Consider the following 21773-nt stretch of genomic DNA (forward strand, 5'->3'; position numbering starts at 1 on the left):
TGGGAAAGGAGAGACAAGTCAGTAAAACATGCCAGATCTGCTTTATTTACAGATGTGCCATGCACACAGAAATGGCCACCTGTCCTTGCCAGCAGTAAGAAACTTATATTAATGTCTGCCCTCAGCTCTGCAGTGATGAAAACTTTCTTTTCAAGAAAAACACTCTGGAGATTTCATGCACTTATACGGTATTTTGTGGTCCTAGTACTTGAGAGCCAAAGGAAATGTACATGTCCAAGAGTTTGCTGGATACACAGACAGTATTCTTGGAACAAGGCTTAACTGTATTCATCAGGGAAATCACTTTGCTGCTTTCCTTATGTTGAGTGAAGCCAATGTGCAATGCAGCAAAAGCCTCCATCCAGAGCAGGAGCCTTTCCACTCATTCTGAAAGCAACAATTTCATGCATGCTAGATTGGTGAGCAGCACATATACACACAAACATACAGACTTTGCATTATATCTCAGGGAGATCTCACACTCACAAATATTCATCTACCAGGTCTATTCTGGAAATTTCTGCTTCAGCTCCAGATCTGCCTCAGGGGTTGGGAACCATCTCACCTAACATCAGGCATCTTTAGCATAGGTGCCTACAGCTAAACTAGGTGTCTGAATTGCCTTTTGTAATCAGTGGAAAGAAACTGGTATTTTTAGAGACCTTTATATTTGGAACTGGTCTATGTTTAGCCTGGATGAAACTGATTTCACCCTAAAATCCACTCAGTGGGTCTCCACTGTCTACAAAGGGAGCTTGGATAATTGGCTCAGATATGTACAAATATAATATAGTGCCATCTGAGTCCTATCCCTTCTGTCCAAAGTAAAATCTCATACAGATTTGACATCTTCTGTGGAGTTGGTTTATACTCCATGTAACCCAGGGAGATATTTCAGCTTTCGCTACCAAAACCTGTTTATAATTTTCTCAGTCTCCACGTACTGTATGATGATCTTGCTTGTCAGTCAGACCCATATATTTGGTATAAGTTTTGACTTCCTTGACCTCTTTTGAATTAATTTAAATATAGACTGTCTCAACTGTTTATGTTCCTCTAGGATAAAGCCTTTCCTATGCATCTCACGGATAAAAATTCTGTGCAAGCTTCATGTCTTTTTCATGAGCAAGCTGTGGAAATTGCCTACAATCAAACTACTGAAGAGTATGGAACTCATAGATAACTTCACTCAGACTATGGGTCATGCTAACTATGCAGATAGTAAGTACAATCTAAGTCTATTAGATGCATAACCACATCTGTTATATTTTACTGGCTTCCTCTTCTGTAGTGATTAAACTCAGCTGTATCTCTTCACCTTCACTTTCCTTCATATCTCTATCATCCATATTGAGAGAAAGGCTCCTGCTTCTGCTTCATATTTGCCATGTTTCCAGAAAAGACCCCTATTCCTATTAAATATCTATAAGCCCTGTTCATTGTTCTCCTTCAGACCCCTCCTTGGAGGAGAAAACTGTGGATGAACATTGTAGAGCTTTGAAAGGGTTTAGGATTCAATTAGATTCTGGTGAATGCTCATCCTTGGCCCTGATGCCTAGAAAATACTTGGCAATAGATGCTGTTTTGCTGACTAATGCAGTTGCATCGTTTCCTCACTCTCCATATAGGTCTGTTGTCTTTAGTCTTGAATTTAGGTTGTAAAGCTATTTGCCCATCTCTATACAGTGCTGAGCTCAAAGTCTCCTGAGCCAACAGCACAACAAGTAAATAATAACAATCAGATAAACACATTTTGAAAAATCAGGTGCAAATCATATTTAACAAAAACTTTCTGGTGAAGATTTCCACTGTCCTCTTTCATAAACACTACACTTTGTCTGCTCCTTTTGTTACAAATTTTTCATTCTTCTGGTTTTGATTTTTTTCAGGCTTCTAGCTGAAAAACACCAGCTAGGTCCAACACAATGCTGCAAGCAGAAATTTTTCTTTTTTTGGTACAATTTTTGTTTGCTTGTTTGTGTCTGGAAAATGCCACGTTTTAGGGAAAAAAGATCAGTACCTTTATGAATATGCTCAAGGGAAGCAGAAAGCTTCCAGGCTGCTGGATTTCTATCATCTGTTACTCAGGCAGAAAGAGTTACACTTCAATCGGGTACAGGTGAAACAAATTTTACTGGTAATCTTTTTTATTAAACCAGCTGGGATAGCTTGAAAAATTAGACAACTTTCCAAAATATAAGTACTTCATGTGGATCAAGTATATCCAAAATATTCTGTATAAAAAATGCTCTAACATATCTCATGCCATAAAACAAAAACCAGATAGAACACACCACGAAAGGTGTAATGTACAGCCAAGAGCTGAGAGAACATTACATTTGGTCTAGAAAGAACATAATCAGTGCTACATCAGTAGCCTAAGGATTATTTTTATCAAAAGATGCTATTCTGCCTAAGTAGATGGAGTATCTGAAAGACGTATTTAAACATCTCATGATGAGCTATTTCAGAACAGAAAGAAAATCACTGATTCTATGGAGAAGCTAACAAGTGCCATCCTAGCCTGGAACCCATGCAGAGTAGTTACAGCTGTGATTGCACTCTTTTGAGATAATTATCTTCCTTTGAAAAAGTCCACCTAGACCTCCCAGCCCACTCTCAAACAACTCTCATGTTTGTAATTAGGGTGTCAATTACAGAACCTGAAATTTCTTCAGGTCATTTGTTTTGTGTAGTGTCCCATTTTGTTTTACTTCCAGTAGAATTATAGGTGAGGAGATGATAGGTGGAAGCATTAAACTACTACCCACCAATAATTAATAATGAAAATATCTTTGAGAGGCGATAACAATTTATTCACTGAATTTGTTTTGTCCATATGTATGAAAACCAAGCACTGTCAGAGGGCAAAACCAGGAAAATAGTTCAGGTGCCTGTCACCATTAAACATCTATATGTGCCTGCTCTAGGGTTAAGGCATCAGTCAGTACAGACTGTGGCTGAACAGAGCTGCTCAGAAGTGGATTTAGATGGCTATAGGAGTTTCATCAGAACAGAAATCCTTACAAGTTCTGTCTCTGTGCAATCAGTCAGGATTCCCTCTGAACTCTGCCAAGCTTTTTGTATGCAACTCAACAGCTTTGCCTCATCTTGTACATGCTGGTCCTCTGGATAGTTCTTTCCTGCTCTCCACTAAACATGTCCTGTGTGTTGGGAAATACTGTTGGTCTGGCATGATGCTGGGAAGCTTTTGCAGGTGGGCAAAAATGTTTTGTTCTGATAAAGAAAAAGCTCCAGATATAAGAATATCAATTTTCAAGGAAAAGGGAGGAGAATACCTGGTGGAATGGAAATAACCCTCCTTTTCTCAAGGACAAGAGATGTACTTAATAGTTTTCCTAACTCCCTTTTGTATTCAGCAGCAGCAACCTGTGCTCTGCCAACAATTTTGCCTGTGGAGGAGGGCCTAAGCTTCTGTTTGGTGTTTTATCATCCCCACAAGCACAACAACAACTCATTTGGCTGTGATGGTTGCTGCTGCTGCTTCAAAACTGTTGATCCTGAGGTTCTGGTAACTTCCAGATGCAGCTTTCTCCATTACAATTCCAGGCACTGTCACTTTCCTTCTCTTCACCAACATCTTGTTCTGATGCAGTGTCTGTACAGCACTGTGAAATCAGTCACCTTTGTGTAACACACCACTATTCCAAAAAGCAAATCTTCCCCTATTTATACTTGAAAATTTCAGTCTGTTTAATAGGATCCAGTCAACAAGGACCTATACACATCAGGTGTGAACAAGGTCTGAGAGGAACTAAAGACTATAATAGTAAACACTGAACTAACCTATTCTTTTATTTTTCCCTTTTCAGTTGTAAGAGAAATAGTCTTGGATTTGCACCCCTTTACTACACTCTTAGCAAGACACATAGAACAGAAATTGCCCCATCCTAAATGAAATGTCTCAAAGAGAGTCCATGAATGGTGCTGCCCCCTCCACTGATTGCAGATGGGCCCTGAGCTGATTAGCTGAGACAGTCACCTCTGCTACTGACATGGGGCACTGGGGCAATGAATCCCATCTACATGGCCTGAAAATACCCAAATAAATGTTCTAGCACAGTTCAGTGTATGTGTGCTAACAGTTGCTATGGGGCAATGACCTCTTTGTACTGCCAATGAATACAGTTTGTCCCTATAGCTCAAGCAGCCTGAGCACTCAAGCAGATGGGTCAAGATTCACAATGGTTCCACATGTGCAATATTGGTTTATTTCCTTGTCCCTGAAAACCTAAAGAATAAAGGTACTTGTTGTTCAACTATAGCATATATATTAGGATGACATCTTTATTTACATAATCACATGCTATTTTGTCTCACAGAACAGAGTACAGAAGGATTTCACAGGAAGAAGAAATTAGGACAACTTTCCATCTGGCATCTGTTTAGCTTCCCAACCTATATTCATGATGTTTTGCATAGTGGTAATGGAAATGGAATGGTAAGTAGCCTGTGAATCCTGTTCATGGTGCATTCAGGGTGTGAGGGTAGTAGTAAAAAGGATAAGAAGACAGTGCAAAAAAAATTGTTATTTTCTAGCATCGGTTTTCTTCACACAGAATGCTGGGAAATGGCAGAAAATGGAAGAAAGGATGAGTTTATTAGCAAAGACTAAGTAAGTAAGTTACAGGAGTATAGAATAAATGGTAGGATGACTCAAAAACTGTGGATACACATTGTAGAGCTTTGAAGGGGCTTAGGATTCAATGAGATGCTTCTGAATGCTCATCCAGCATTTCAGTGTTGAAAGGAAAGGGAAATTCATGTCTGCTTTGTGTGTGGAAACTCCAATATTGATCTCTGAACCTTTTCAGAGACTAGCAATTTGTGCTTCATTTAACCTTTCACTGCTTTTTCAGGTGTAAAACATCACCAGCCCCAAGGCTGCTCTAGTAGCACATCTTGGATGGACTTAGATCAAGCTCCTCTAACTCACACTGTCCTCCTGAATGTTTGTCTGTATCCTGCAGACAAGCACACTAGAGCATCCTCTAGCAAGTGCTGATCCACACTTGCAAATCTATATAGTAGAGATGTTCCTGTTCTTATTCCCTGTCATTTTACTGGAGAAGATGCCCTGTAGAAAGTAGAAGTAGAAAAATGCATCCCATATAAAAGTCATATTGCCAGACCAGCTTCTAGGTTTAAATCTGAAGTGTGATCTTTTATGTCCTTTCCAAAAAGCTGTTTTGCCCTCACCAGTGGTACGTTTGGATAGCTTTGGAATCCATGGACCTGTCTAATTTTATTTAGAATCATCTTTAAGTATGGGTCAAAGTGATACATTGTGGCTTTAAGTATTCTTCCCAGCAATGTGCCAAACACTTATTTTACTTAGTTTTGAATGTTCCATGTGGGTACATCCTCCCAGCTGGGAACTGAGGGTCCTTGTTCTGATCAGTAAGGTGATACAAATTCAGTGTCACCTCTAAATCATTCCTGTGTGAGAACAAAAGGAAAAGCTTTTCAAAGCACTAAAAGTCTCTGAAACCTTTCAACTGCAGAACCCCCCAAGTGCTAACTATGTCAAACTGACTCCTTTTCCTAGTAGTTAACTTTCCTCTTCTTCTGTATGTTCCAGGATGAGCCACTGCCCTTGGGTCCTGTAAATCTACTTTTAACTCTCCACTCTGTGTCTCCTGTGGTTTCTTATCTCAGACTCAGCCCCCTACTTACAATCTTAGGCCCCACAAGCCAACAGCCCATCTGCCAGACAGAGTCTAGAGACAGATTTTTAGTTCCAGAGCCACAGGCTGGTGAAAGAAGTGACCATTTCTGCCTGTGTGATCCTGTCTCCTCACCAAGGCTGCTATGCTTTCTTCCCTTTCAAAATAACAACTCCATGGGTTTCTTCTGGTGGAGGAGTGTGAATCCTTCCTAACCCATCTGAGTGAAAAACAGCCAACTTGGCTTAGAAAGTTTAAATAATTCATTTTCACAATCCAGGTCCCTTTGCCAGAGATGGGTTTAGAAATGTTTACACAAACATCTCATCTGAGAGATACAAAGGGTCAGGAGTCCACGGAAGAGACGCGGTGAAGAACATTTGGGAGCAATAACTTCTTCCAGTGTCACAGCTCAATCTAGAGGAAGGTATCAGGGTCACAGACTAAAACTTCCTACTATTCCAAAAGAATGTGGGCAGCCTATGTACACAGCTAGGAGTGAACCTATGCCTACATGCCCGGGACACCAGTGGAAAGATTAAGTAGAAAGATGATCAAATTAGGAAAGATTCTTGCACATCTTTTGTGTAAGAAAATTTCTTACAGTACTTTGAATCCATCAATAAAATAGGAAGAGGAGAAGAATCAGGTGGCAGAGTTGGACTTGAATGAGCCTTTTAACAAGTTCTTTACAAGGAATAACTAAGCTGTCTGAGAGAAATAAAATATCACCACAGGCCAGTGATGGCAGAAATCAGTACTCACCCCACCCATGTTCATCACAGCCAAGAGTTAACACAGAGTAGCCAAAAATTTTGGAGCAGAAGCTGCAGTAGTCAGCACAGCCTTGCTGTGCTGCCAAGTGGCAGGAAGCATCCCAGTCCTCACAGTTTAGTGTCCTAATGCAGAACTTGCACTTTTGCTGTACTAACATGTTATATAAACCTGGGAGTGATGGTGTCACCCACTCTGCCACAAATGCTCCCCCCAGATCTGTTCTGGTGAGAAGGATTAAAAGAGAGAACAAATGCTCTTTCCACTTGCCATGGCTCTTCCAAAGGAAGAACATCATAAAACAAACATCAATAAAGTGTTTCCTACCCAAACTAAACTCTTGCTTATGTACTAAGAGAAACAACCTGTATTATTACCTGTACAATTGCCATCTGGGGGCTACTCATATTATATTCCTTGTTTGGAGTGTTGTCCATGGGTTTCTTTATGAATGTTGATTACTGAGATGGAAAAGAGGTGAGAAGTAGGGAGGCAAAATCTGGAGGGTTCTCAGTATTATTTAAGGAAGAAGAGACCTGGAGACAGAACAAAGAGTTTCTGAATGGATTTTCTAGAATAATGTGCTCAGCTTGGCTCCTGTGTCTAACAAAGGTTAGAGCTGAAAGAAAAATGTTGAGATGGGCAGTAAAAATCATGTAAGAATGGAAAACCATCGGCTTTAAAGGAAAAATGCTGAAGCTTAATTTTAGAAATGAGGGCAGACTATGATGAAGCACATGAAGTAAATGCTTAAAAGAGACAGATTTGGGTTCTCCCATTCATATGCTTTTCACTAGAAGCCATTCACAGAAACAGAATAGCTCTGAGTGTGGAAGGAAAAAGGCAAATAATATTTCAAACACTGTACAACCTCCACTGACTTGCAACATATTAAAGTGAGAAGTTGACTGGGGTGTGGAAAGTGTTTTCTGAACTTTTAATAAACATTTTCTGAGTATTTTAATGAAAACGAGATTCCTTTATTACTTAAAGTAATAGAGACCAAAACTTGGTATGGAAGAGACATAAATATTCAAAGCCCACAGAATGAGTGTAGCCAACCTGTAAATGATACTGCTAGAGAGAAACCACTCACTGCAAGTATTCATGCTCCTCTTTTCATACAATCTAGACATCACCAAAGATTGGATACTTAACTAAATAGTTCACTATTCAGATCCAATATGGTAATTCCTATGCAAGCTCCAATACTTTGCTGGGCATCCTGATTAAAGATGATGTCAGGAAAACGTAGACATCTCTATTGAATCACATTGTTTGGTTTGAAGGTTCAACAGCATGAGATAGTGGGATCTGCTTAATCTTGATATGGGGTTTGCAATCTTTAACCTTTGGAACCTCCCTCTCACAACAGGGTTGCTTGAACCGTCTCATGCTCCAGGTATAATGGGAAAATGAATGTAAGAAAAACTTCATCTTCAGATGTCTCCAAAATGGTATGCTCTTGGTTATGAAAAAAAGTTCCCACTGAAGGCAGAATTTGCCGGGGCATTTAAATTTCCTCTTTCTAGCATTTTTCTCTTTGCAAACCTAGCACAACATCAAACTCTCTGGTAGAACAATGGCATGTAATTACAGCTGAGAAGGTCTGGAAATGCTGTGCGTATAATTGTGTGTGCAAATGCATTTAAAGTTTGCCGTATCTTTAACTGCTGTGAAATTATAAAGCCAAGTACAATCTGGTTTTAATACTGGAGAAGCTTCTTCAACCTAGAAACAAGGTAGATAACTCTGATTTGATTGTTTGGGGCAGCTGGCTATGTTCCAGTATCTATTTTAAAAAAATTAAGCCATGCCAACATGAGCCATGATAATTCCAGGGATTTTATTAGAAAACAGAGATCTGTGAATTATTTTTTTTTATCCACAAGCTTTTGAGATTTCTCCTTCTGGAGGACATGTCATCAGCTTTTGGTACCGAATTTATTACTTTACAATCAGAACTATATGAAATGAACAGACACAAGGGGAAAGCAGACGATCAGGACCAGCAGCCTGACAGCCAGTGCTTGGTGAGCTGCTCTGGGAAGCTGTCAGTATCAGAAGATATTACATTTTATTTAAGAGTGAAGTGCCATCCCCTGAGCAAAACAAAACTAAGGCTGGTTTAGGTGACCACAATTGTTACAAATCTTAATCAACACAAAGCAGTTGTTTTTTACTTCTCCAGTATTTAAACACCTCACTGCTGAGCCAAGAGTAGAATGTTGCTGTTCTGCAGAAGCCTGTAATGCCACCCTGATGTGCAGCTGCTGAAAAGTTTATCAAGGCTGTGAACTGGGACCTTCTACTTAAACCTCCAGTTCAGGTCTCTAACAAAGTGGCTGCATTCCAGTGGGTATCTTCAGGGACCTTGAAAATCTGCTGATCTGAGGTTTTCCTTGTGCTGTGTAGTCTGAGATGTAGGCAGGGCTCCTCCAGCAACAATTTGACAATGCAGTCCTACCTCACCCATGCATCTGTAATGTGTTGAAACTTGACTTTATAAATAAAATAGTAATCTTGGAGGTGGTTTTAGCTCTACAGATGAATTGTGAGAAAGGTGTTGAACTGTGGCAGTTTGTTATGAGGTCAGAGAAACTCAGGGTTGTGACTCATGATCACAGGCAGATTAAAAATGGCTGTAGGGGCTGACAACTATAATATGAACACAGATTTCAATGTCCTCCAGTACACTCACACTGGAACTTGTCCAATCCCTTGATGAGCTGGTTCTGGGCACCAAAGTGGCAGGAAAAAAAAAAAAAAAGCAAAAGATTCCTGCTGATTTATTGCCTTGGAATGGGTCATCAAGGGTGATACAAGCATAAGAGTTGGCACTAAGAACAGGGTGGGATCATAGAATCACAGAATGGTTTGGATTGGAAGGGACCTTAAAGATCATCTAGTTCCAAGCGTCCTGCATGGGCACGGATATCTCCCACTGGATCATGTTGATCAAAGCCCCACCCAGCATGGTCTTGAACACCTCCAGGGCTGGGGCATCTACAACTGCCCTGAGCAAGCTGTGCCAGGGAGTGATAGGGGCTATAGCAAGTAGACTGGCTTCAATTGTCACAGAATTGTGATCAAAGTTGAACAACCACTGTGGGTCACAGCACCATGGCTGTGGGTGAAGATCCTTTCCTGTGCTCAGCTGTGTTACCTGCTGGTCCCTGGCCTCCTCCCCCCCACATTCTGCTGTTGCCCAAGATGTGTTCAGCAGTGAGCCAGGACACTTACCTGTAAAGGAATGAAGTGAACCCAATGATTTGGGACTGAAATGAGATGTCCTGCCAGCAGACAGAGGACAGGATTCTTCAGAAGAGGAACATGGCAAGAGGTCTGATGGGCTGGGTACACAGGGTACTCACAGCAAATGCTACTGTGGTCACAGCTGTTTACAATATGTTTGCTGGTTTTTTACCCTTAAAGAGGCTGTATCTTTTATCTTTAAAAAATAAAAACTAAAAGCAGAGTGTGTATGACAGAATTTATTCTTACAGGGAAGAAATATCAGGTCTCCTTACTTTATAAATGACAGACATAGGAAGAAAAGCTGGGAAAAGCTGGAGCCAGGCAAATTTAACATGAGAAATAAGGCACAATTGTTCAGCTGTGAGAGTGATTAACCAGTGGAACAGACTACCATGGGAAGCAGTAGATTTTCCATTTCTTCAAGTCTTCAGCTCAGGACTGGATGCCTTTGTGGAAAATACTATTAATAAACATGAGATTTTGCGCTCAACACTAACCAACTCAGTAAAATTTTGTTGTGCTTACTAAAAAGGAGGTCAAGCTGGATGACACAATACTCCTACTCTTAAAAATCCATGAAATGTAAATGAAACAGCTATTAAACTCCACTATGGAACTGGTTAGTGTATATATTCATAGTTTCCTTGTCAGTGGCAATGTTTTGGCTGGAATTTTGCAGCTCCTGATGACCTGGTGTCCAGGACAGCTTCCTACTCTGAACCCATCTCTGAGGTCAGTCTGTCTCTATCTGAAGCCCCTTAGCTATGATTATGTCTAATTCAGCATTCTTTCTGTCTAATTCAGACTGTGTTATATAAAAGCAGAACTACAACTTCTGGAGAAAAGTATGATTTGGTATTAACTGAAAGGGAAGTAGAAAGAAGCAAATTTATTTAGATACAACAGATGCTACGTGTGAATAAAGGCTAAGTAACAAGCTTTTAATGCAGTCTTAAATCTGCAATTTTCTCAGCAAGTCATCTCATAAGCTCCCTGACTCCTTAAAAAACTACTTTTTTTTTTTTCTCATGAAAATAATGAAGCAGCTCTTAGAAGAGCACTTTCCTTCAATAGGGTCCAAAGTCCATTAGTGAGGAAATCAGTATTATTATTTTCTTGACTTTTATACTTGAAAGTGAAAAGAGATACTCCATGGCTATTCAGAAACTAGTGGCAGGAATCCTGCTGTCTGTATCTCAGGTAAGTATCTGACAAGATTGCAAGTATACAAACATCTTAATTTTATTACAATAAACCAAATTTATTTTCTTAAAAAGGTTTTCTGTGGCTGCTTTTTGATGATAACCCTGAAGGAAGTGGACCAAAGGGTTCCTTTTTTTGCTCGTAGTTGGATCTGGCCCTAATAATTTCCATCAAATATAGTCAAACAACAGACAATATATAGCTAAAGCTGTAAACATTTCTGGTACCCTATATAGTGTCATCTCCATCTATTCAACAGTTCCTTTATATGTAGGTAAGAGTTGATCCATAGCCAGCAGTATGTGCAGTCTGCAGCCCAATGGCAAATGAATGCTGTCTGGTGGGAGAGGAGTAGATAGGAAGTACCTGAAGTATCTGATGCTCAGCCTGAGGTGAAGCTTTTCTTGCACAGTGCCAGAGGCTGCCTGCCAGCTGAGTGCTGACATGAAACCAGGAGAGGAATGGTTAGCACACAGGAGCTTGGGCCATCTCTGCATTGGGCTACACAATTTAAAAGCAGGTCTTCAGTCTGAGGCTGGACCAAAAAACCAAGAAGGCTATTTATTCCTATCATGGTTTTACAATATTACAACACAGTTTTCTTCCACACAAGAGCCACAGCCAACTCCCAACCTAAGCCATGATACACAGAAAGTACTGAAAGGCAGTTTTCACAGGCAATTTTCTTCTGCCAGCCAACTTAATAAGCTACTTCCCAGCAACAAGCCAGTATACTCACTGTGGAAACATTAACTCTTAAGTTTTTCAAGGAGTATCAGAAATATGTAGCTACCCTGAGCTCAAACCTTATTTTGGCACTAAATGAAATGGGTCAATGAGACTTTCCCCTGATTCTGCTGCTGCATAATCCATTAGACTGTTCTATTTTCTACTAATCCCTGTGTATTCTGTGCTTCTTTCTTGCCTGCCTTGCACCTGGAACATGCCTGTATAGAAGGGAACTGAAGAGGCCACTGGTCTTATAGAAGATCAGTTATGCCTAAAATATTTCTGACTGACATTTCCCCAATCTTAAAGAGTCCATATATCATCTTCCACAGCAATCTATTCTTACTCATTATCTATTCCTATATTTCCCTATACATAACCTGAATCTTCTTTGATGTAGTTACAGCTCATCGCTTCTTGTCTTATAACAATATATTTTGTTTTCAATGTAATTTGATTTTTCACACCTAATATCATCTCCTTTCTCAGATTTCTTCTGATCAAGGTAAGAAGTTCCACTTTGTTCCATTTTTCCATTGCAGGCCATGGTTTCAACCTTCTCATCATTCCTGCTTGTTCTTTTCTGGATGCTCTCCAGATGAGTCATAATGTTCTTGAATTGTAGTGCCTGGAACTGAATAAACAGATGAGACCTTCACTGCAGTAGTTGATATTATTCAGCTTTTTATCTGTTATAATCTCCTTAGGATTCTTCCTGAAACCTGGTCATTACTTGTGTGTTCTCCATCCCATGCTTATGCAGTTAAACATTCCTGCCTGAGTGCAGTACCTTCAATTTATCCCCATTAAAACCCTATTTTCAGACCCTTTTAGAAATATGTGAAGAGCTTTTGGAATTCTAATTCCATACCCCAGTGTATTTTCAATCCCCTCCCACCTCTTTGACATTTCCATGTGGAATGTATCCATTTTCCATTCCAGCAGCTAAATTATTACTGAATAGATTGAAAAATTCTTAACAAGGGAGACTCACAGTTGGTAATGCAGCCAGACTAATAAAGAATGGCAGCAAGGAACAGTACAATGCAATTGCAACAGCACTGTGCTAGTTTGGTAGTACCCAGCAGAGAGCAAGTTTGTCATCTCCAAACTTTGTCAGGTCTTCAAGTGGAAAAGTGGCAAAAGCACAAAGAAATTAACTTGTTACTTTGAAAAGCAGCATCAGCTTATGGATTTTTTTTCCTACCATCCCTTTGGCACTGGATTGTACCCCCTGCACAGCCCCTTCTGTCAGGCCAACACCACTATTTGTGTAGCCAAGGGGTAAACCAGGTTTGGGGAAAATCAAAAGATGAAGTTACAGCTCATGGCTAGATGCGTGCCCTGAACCATGGCACTGGGGTGCTTGTGCCCACACAAGGAAGAGGACAGGAAAGTGTGGCTGGAAGTACAATGGGCTTAAAAAACCCTCTGCCCTTGCTGCTGCTCAGGGAAATGGTCCCATGCATCTCTCCGCTCATGTCTTCTCTCTGATGGTGGGTGTGATACTTAAAATTACTCTGTGCTTTCTGAACTGCTTAGCTTTCTATCTGATCTCTGATTTGGCTGACCACATACCTAACGGGTCAATTCATGTCAGCTCAAGACAGGTGTTAGGTACAGGAGAGGGGTCCCTAAAAAGTAGTTTTGTTCAGTGTCTTTCACCCAGCTAAAAATAAGCTTTGGCCCAGAACAGAGACTTGCCTTTCCCCACCTCAGTGTGCGGCTGTGATGAGACAAACAGGACATAGCATGTACCAGCAGTGTGTCCTGGGGCTGCTGCCCTCTGTAGTGACTCCATACCTGCTTTCCACCCCCAGCTCTATGTCCTCTCTCTCTAGATGCTTTGGAAATGTTTCCCAGACACTCTGGGGCACTATCTCTCCTTTATTTTTCTCATGCTGTTCTCATGACCTTGCACCTGCAAATTCTTGATAGTGTTCTCTGCAGGTTCTCATGGGAAGCAATTTCCATCAGCATGAGAAATCACCCCTTCTTCCTCCCTTTTCCTACTCTTTGGCTGTAGCTTTTGGATTACAGTTCAGGGGCACAGAGCTTAACAACCATCCCACCCAAGAGGTTACAACCAACAGAATTTGTGTGGGTCCATATAAACATTTTATCATTATTATGGGAAAAGAGCTACTGAGGGAGGGAGGAGGGGACTGGAGAGGAGTTGAGGAGAAGATACCTTGTGGGAACACCTCCCTCCTTACTTTTATCTCATCTGCCCAATTAGAAGAGTTCTCCAGTTCCCAATCTCTCTCTCTCTTTAGTTTGTTTTCAGTATTAGATTCCAATGTATGCCTTGAGCTATGAACACCACTAAATAAATCATGTGCCCACAGCTGATGTGTGATAGGGGAAAGGCACCGAAGGCAGGATACCCCCTGACTGCCCCCTTGCTTTAGCAGCAGCAGTCTGCAACAACCTTTGCAGTAAGAGTTTAGTTGCCTGAGGTTTAATCCAAATGGGGTTTGCCACCATGTGATATGGAGGGAACACAGGACTGAGGCAGGAGGGAAAATGACAGTGGAATGAGAAGCTGATTTTTAGTGCTAGCCTGCAGCACTCGACTGGAATAGGGTGCAGCCACATTCTTAAGTGGGAGAAAAAGCCATTAATGGCCAAGACTTTCTTCTTTGTAAAGAGATAACAGCTTTATGTGAGCTGGTGTGACCAGAGGAATGGTTCAGGAATAGAAAGATGCTAATCACCAGAATCAGGTAGATCCTAGGAAACACAGTTCTAGGGTCAAGAAAAACAACAGCAAAGCCATGAGGTGATGGGATACAGCAGCTGCTGGTGTGGCCTGTTGCCCCTTAGCACTGCTGGCAAATCTGTGCCTGCACCATATTACAAGGTTTCACACTTACCTTGGAGTTTTTCCAGTACAACTACTGAAAAATTAAACTGAAATACGAGCTGAGAGAATAACCCATTTATTTAAATATAGATTAACCTTAGGTGTCAGACCATTTTTCCCAGCACATAATTCCCACAGCATGCAGCTAAAGGAAGCCTGAATTAGAAAGAATAAGTATGTCTCTAAGGCATTTCTAAATCATCAAATTTTGTTGCAGCTAATCATTGCACTGATACTTTAGCACTGTGAATAGCCTCTAAAGATCAGGCCAACACAGTCATCGTGACAGCGTGTGTTTCAGTGGAAAATACTTTGGGCTAAGTGTTGTGTGTGGCTATTTCAGTAGAAAAATATTTAAGGGAAAGTGTATTGTCATGGTCAACTACATAGGAAAACTAGGGTGGGGCATGGGAAAAAGGCAAAAGTTATGTACAAATAGGGAAAAGCAAAAGCCACATTTTGCAAAGTCTTATTCAGTCATCTATATATATTTTTGCACTAGCTTCTCCTTTGGCAAGTGATGCTTACAGAGAACAGACAATGCAGTGCAAGGCCTGAGCCTGTACTAAGTTCATGGGCTGGCTGTGTAACAGGGTTGTTTATCTAGGAGGATTCCCTGGTGTCAAGGACAGTGCCAGGTCAACAGTTTCCTGTCCAAGGGTTGCCAAGAGGTAATGCAGGTATGGAGCTTCCCTGGATGGTCCTGGATTGCTGCATCTTTCCCAAGTTGAATGCAGATCTTGGTGGGGATCGTCTTTGTAGCACTTTCTGGGAAGGTGTGGAGAAAATCCTAGGGTGGTAGCTGCACATACTTCTGTTCACTATTCAGACAGGGCAAGTGAAATACAGTGTATCTGAAAATAAGTTTTGCATACAGGTCTTTCAGATTCTTTGATGCTGTGATGACAGGTTTAGTAGATTACTAGTCATACTTCTAGGAACAAGTTCTGGGATGGCCAAAATAGGATGGACATCAGCCCTTAGCATTTAGAAAATTTTTAATAGCTGCTAATACAGGCAAATCATGCCAAACCAGCAGCTGGATTCCTGTTCATAGAGGTTGCATTGCTATTGTACTGTACCACAGAGCTAATGTAGGAGATCCCCCATATTTCTTAAAAAAATCTGGGTCTAAAGTCCCTTCATAAATATGGTTCCTACACTGTAAATGTGCCTCACTGGTTCAGTGAAAGCTCCTTCACACACAGAACAAGCTATTCTGGAAGAAAAGTCACTCTAAACTAGACCAGATGCTCTGTTCACATGAGCTGTGTGTCCATGAGGATTTATTTGGGGACAATACCAACTTAACTAATTCTGGCTTTTTTCCTCCCACTTCCTTCTCTTCCCACCAATTGTTTGTGTGCCCCTCCCTGCCCTGTGCCAGCAGAACTGTTTGTGTAGCTCTATCATGAACAAACAAGGGAACTGATCTAATACAAGGAGGCAAAATGGAGAAAGGTTGTTTGTTTTCTTCTGGCAGATCGTTTGACCTGTGTGATTCATTACACAGCTGTATAAATCACTCCCTGGCAGAGAACAGGAGGGCAGGTGGAAGCAGGAGAAATTAGGTGGGTGAGGTGGGATGTGACTGCCTGAGCAGTGCTGTTGCTCACCATGAAACCACAGACTGGGTTTAGGCTTTCCTGATGCCAATTGGAGGCTGTTGTCCCTCTGCCATCACAGCAGCTCAGTTGTGAGAGTAGCACAGGCAGTCCTACACCTTGGGCCAAACTGTTTCACTCTCACACCACGCACTGAAGTGGCACAGAAGGAGACTTCAGGAGATTGCTGAGCTGTAGCTCACCACTACCATCAGGATTGGATCTTCATTCTTAGACATCTTTAATTCTTGGCTGTGCCTTCCTTTGTACCAGTTGTGGGGGTATGCAGAGAATTTGCAGAAATCTGGTTTTGTTCATTAGCTGAAAAGATCAAATTATTTCGTGCTTATCAGTTTTCTTCTGAGTTAGTGAGCTGAACAGGCTCACTGAGGTAGCCTTTGGAAAAGCTGAGCCCATGGAAGATTAAGTGGTGGAAAACCAGAATTAAGAACATGGAGAAGGTCTGGAAAGAGTGGTGGGTGAAATATTCTTCCTTCAGTAGTGTTGATCTGTTAGATCAACTCAGCTGTCTCATCCTCTGATTCAGATACACCTTCCATTTTTATGCAGGTTGTTAGCTCTAGCAGATGGATAAAAAAAATTGACTTTTATCCATATCACCCTGAACTTCTGCAGCAAGATTTAAATGTGTGAGCTGTTCCTTGCTTTCAAAGCATGAGTCAGCTAAAGGTTTGACCCATTAATCTTTCAAATGTGAGAGGAGAAAAAAGACTGCAGCCTTTTCTGTCTGTTGCATTCCCACTATGCAAAAAGGAGGCTATGGGTTTCTGTGATAATACTTTTTCATTGGTTTCTAAATTTGCTGTTTCTACAGGGAAAAAACTACAACACCAGCTGCCAGGCTTACAAACTCAAATGGTGTTCTGAAAATCCAGCTGTGTTTTCAAATGCTTAATAAAAATACCAGTTAAACAGCCTCTGTAATTGGAGATTAACTGACAGGGCTCCTGACAATACATGGAGCAGAACAGAATCGACCTCTGTTGCCATGGCTATGTTTTCCCATTAAGCTAATAATAAAATTTTTAAAATTACTTTTTTCCAGTTAATTCAGCAATTCCGACCTATACGCACAGAGAAAACATTTAATATCGGTAAGAAGAAACCCTTTTTATAAAGCAGAGGCCAGTACTGGGTAATTTAGGTGCAAAGTTAACTCTGTAGATGGGTAAAATACCTGTTACCTAAGGTAGCAGAGTACCAGAGGCAGCACAAAGGCCAGGACCCCACTGGAAATGTCAGAGCCCTAAGAAGTCAGACTCACAGCTGCTCCACTGAGTGATGGGAGAGATGTGAAGCCAACAGGTACTGCCTGGGGACAACACCTCTCCAGCCTTTTCCATGCTGGCTGTGGCAGTGGTAGCAACAAGCTTAGTTTTCCAGGTTTCTACTCCTTAATCTACCTGTCCACTAGCTCTCTATTTCAAGTATCCTCCTTGCCCAGCACAGCTCAGCCCCTTCATATTTAGGGTGGCAAAATTCAGTGTTATCTAAACAGCTGAGAAACCCTGAGCTTATTCTAAGTCTCTTCAAACTATCACTATTTCTTACATTCTTTTTTAATAATCCTCTACTGCCTGCTCTTGGAGAAAAAAGTACTGGGCTCTCTTGACTGATAGCCAAAATCACAATCAGAAGAATGCAGGAGGCTGGAGGTTCTCTGAAGGTTTCTTAGAGACTACCTGAGGTGTATCAAGAACAAAAGATGCCAGAGAAAGTGTCTTGATGGACCTGTTATAAACAAGAACTGCTCAAAGACATGAAGGCATAGTTGGCTGCAGCAAACATCAGACTGTAGAGCTGAAAATCTGGAGAGAAATGAAAAAAAAGAAAAAAGAAATTAAAAAGAAAGTAGTAGAATCACAACCCTGGAGATTAGGAAAGTAGATTTTGGGTTACTCTGAAATCTTATTAGCAGGATCCAATGGGAGACTGCCCTTGAGGGCATGGGGCCCAGGGCAGCTGCTTGATCTTCAAGAACAACCTTATTCTGAGAAAAAAAGATCAATCTGTTCTGATGTACAGAAAATCAAGCAAGTGTGGCAGGAGGCCAGCATGGATGTACAAGGGACTCCAGGTGAGCTCCAACACAAAAAGGAAGTGTACAGAGAGAGAAGGCACAGATGGGCTGCCCAGGAGGAATACAAAAACATTGCTGGAGCATGCAGGGCTGGTGTTAGGAAAGCCAAAGCTCATCTGGAGTTGAAGCCAGACAGGGAGGTGAAGGTTAACAGGAAAGGCTTCTGTAGGTATGATGGCAGCAGTTAGGGAGCACTGACACAAGATCAGATGGGAGGAGCAGGCTAAAGGCTGCTGGAAGAGCTGGCCAATGTCATGGCAAGGCCACCCTTTAACATCTTTGAAAGGTTATAGAGATCTGTGAAGGTTCTTCCTAACTGGAGATAGATGAAGGTCACACCTGTTTTCAAGGAGGGCAAGAAAGATCCAGGGAATCACAGGCCACTCTGCCTACCCTTAGTCCAGGGAAGGTAATAGAGAAAATCCCCCTGGAAGCCACATCCAAAGATAGGAAGGACAAAGAGACCAACTGCAAACAACCAGCATGTATTTACCTGGGCAAATCAATTACTTTCTACAGTGAGATGACTGTGCAGACAAAAGGGCAGTTGTGGACATTGTAAACTTTTTGCAAAGCTTTTGACATGTTTTCTTACAGTATTCTTATAGTTCATTTGGTGAAATATGGCTGAGCAAGGGGACTACAAGGCAGGTGGGAAACTAGCTTGGACATTGGCTGTAAGAGTGATCAGTGGTACAAAGTCCAACTGGCTGCAGGTTACTGATGGCACCCCTCAGGGAGGAATACCAGGGCAGAACTGTTTAATGTCTTTTATTGATGACATGGGCAATGCAAAGGGGAGAAATCACAGCAAATCTGCAGAAAATACTCAACTGGGGATGAACAGTTGATACGTTGGAGGTCAGGGTTTCTAGGCAGCATCCTTGATGAGTTGGATGAATGGATTCAGGGGGACTTCAGGCAGTTCAACAAAGGCAAATGTAAAGTCCTGCACTGGAGGATAAATAGCTTCATGCAACAGCAAAGGTTAGGGATCAATAAGGGAGCTTTGCAGAAAAAGACTTGGAGGTCCTGGTGTGCATTAAGTGGAATGTGAGTCAATAAAATGTCTTCACATCAACACATACTGGACTACTATTAAAAAGAGTGTAAGCAGTAAGTCAAGAGAAGAAGTTCTTCCCCTCTCTTTGTCATTTGTGAGACAACTTCTTACAAGTGTCCAGCTTTAAACTCCTCAGGACAAGAAATACATTGACCATGCAGGGCCACCAGGCTGGTCAGGGGACTATTGCTCATGATGTACGAAGATAACCTGAAAAAAATGGGTCTGTTCAGCCTTAAAGGAAATCTAAGGAGGGAACTCATTGCTACCTATGGCTACCTGATGGAAGGATGTAGAGAACAGATGCACAGAGAAAGGATGAGGCAAGGATGAAGGTCAAGGGACACAAACTGAAGCATGGGAATTTCTGAAAAGGAAAAAATATTATCATGTGGGTAGTCAAACACTGAAAATAGTACAAGCAAAAAAAAAATATTACCAAGAAGGTAGTCAAACACTGAAAAGAGGGGCCCAGAGGGGCTGCAGAATCTCTTGCTTGGAAGGTGTTAAAACCTGGCATAATGAAGCCTTAAGGAACCAGCTTGAAGAGGTCCTACTTTGAGCAGGAGTTATAGAAGATGAGCTTTGGAGGGACTTTCCAACCTATGTGACCCTATGGTTCTGTGAAGAAGTGTTCCCTGAAGAGAATGAAGGAAAGGAGGAAGACTTTTACTTTCAAACCACATATTTAAAAATTATTTCAATGTCCCTGAATGATCCAGAAATCTTCTGGTATGTGAAAAAAAAAAAACAAACCCAAACCCAAACCAGCTCATCTCTTAAGACCCTGTTTCTTCAAGGCATTACAGAAAATCCTTTTTTTTTTTCTACATTTACTATTGCAGTCCTATGAGAACTTACATTTGGCACAATCCTTCTATATATATATCAAATCCAGCCTTAAAGTACCCACCATGTGCTTTTAAAATATCACTAAATAATTTCTTGAAACTGACTGCAGATTTTTAAAGTATAATTTATAGTTCTCCCATTCTCCTCTGTACACTATTTCAAGGGCTCTTTTACTTCTTAGTTACTTTGTGTATGGTATTTATATAGCAGCAGTGTACTAATTAAACAAATCATAAACTATATATATACTTTTTCATAATACTTCCCAAGATGTAAGAAATGCTTCTCCCATAAACCTGTTGAGAAACTGTAGTACAGAAAAGCACAGGGGCTTTCCAAAGGAATCTTGGCAGAACACAAACTGAAGCACATTCTCTGAACTTTTGATGCTTGTGTTGAACCACACAACTAATACCTTAATTAGAAGCTTGATGAAGTGTACTATGACTTCTGGAAACTCAGCTACCCTGTTGTACTAGCCTTTCATGGTAGCAAGAATGCAAAAAGGGCAAGTGGTTTAGACTTAAGAATAGTCTTGTGAGGCCAGCAGAATTGTCTCCTGGTGAGGGAAATCCTTGAGCATCCAGAGGATAGAAGGAATAGCCCAGTCTGGGCCCAGTAAGTTCGTGATGGAGACTGGACCGGTTGATTCTGGGTGTGGGTGGGCAACATCCCTACCTGCAGGCCAAGAAGCACAGCCTACCTGAGGCTTTCACTTTCCTTGTTTTGGGTGAGCCAGTGAAATGTGGTGGAGTTGAACACCTCACTGGCCATCTGGAGGATGCCAGTTTACAGCTCCAAAGCAAAAGCAGAGATGTTTCCAGTAACTCAAGGGCACTCATGGGGAAAAGTTAAAAACTCACCACTGAAAACTTTGAGCCTGCCCTTCTTTCAGCAGATCTGCAGCACAGCCATGATTTAGTCTTACGATGCCAGTTTAAAAAAATCCTGTCATATTTCAAAAACAAGCCTGTTCCTTCTCTGCAGATTTCCCCACACTTTTACCACAACCTTGATCATGCAGTAGACCCAAGCAGAAGCTTTTGCTAATTGTGAGCTACCATCTTTTGTTATATATTATCTTGGAGTCCAGTTCCACTGAAACAAATCCTGTTTCTGGCTAAACTCATTACAGTTCAAGCACTGTGTTAGGCATATCTCTTCTTTACCCCCAAGATTATGTGAGATTAAATGTTACATTGAGGGCATGGCTCACCTCATGGCCATCACTTTTTGGGACAGGAATGTGTCCATCGGGAGGTGAGAGTTGTTTCTGCCCCAAGAACAGCAGGGAAGACGCTGTGCAGGTTACTTTCCCCCCTTTGGTAGCGTGTTATGGTTTGTTTTGTTTTATGCTTATAACTATTGTGACTCTGGGACCTGTAGTTTTCGCAATAATTAAATTAAAACCCCGGCAACTGCTTCTCGTTCATTTATAGCTCTCCTAGAACCCGCCAGGGCACCCCGGAGCAGGCAGCAGGGCTGAGATTATCTCCCTTCTCTGCCACCACCACTTTCCGACTTTTGTTGAGCAAGGAGCGAACCAAAAAACCGACAAAAAACCGAAGCCTTTCAGGCACCCGGGAGCGGAACGAAGCTGGGCAGAGGGACCTGAGGGGAGAGCGGCAACTTGTTC

Source organism: Calypte anna, chromosome 1 (genome assembly GCF_003957555.1).
Source record: "Calypte anna isolate BGI_N300 chromosome 1, bCalAnn1_v1.p, whole genome shotgun sequence".
NCBI lineage: Eukaryota > Metazoa > Chordata > Aves > Apodiformes > Trochilidae > Calypte > Calypte anna.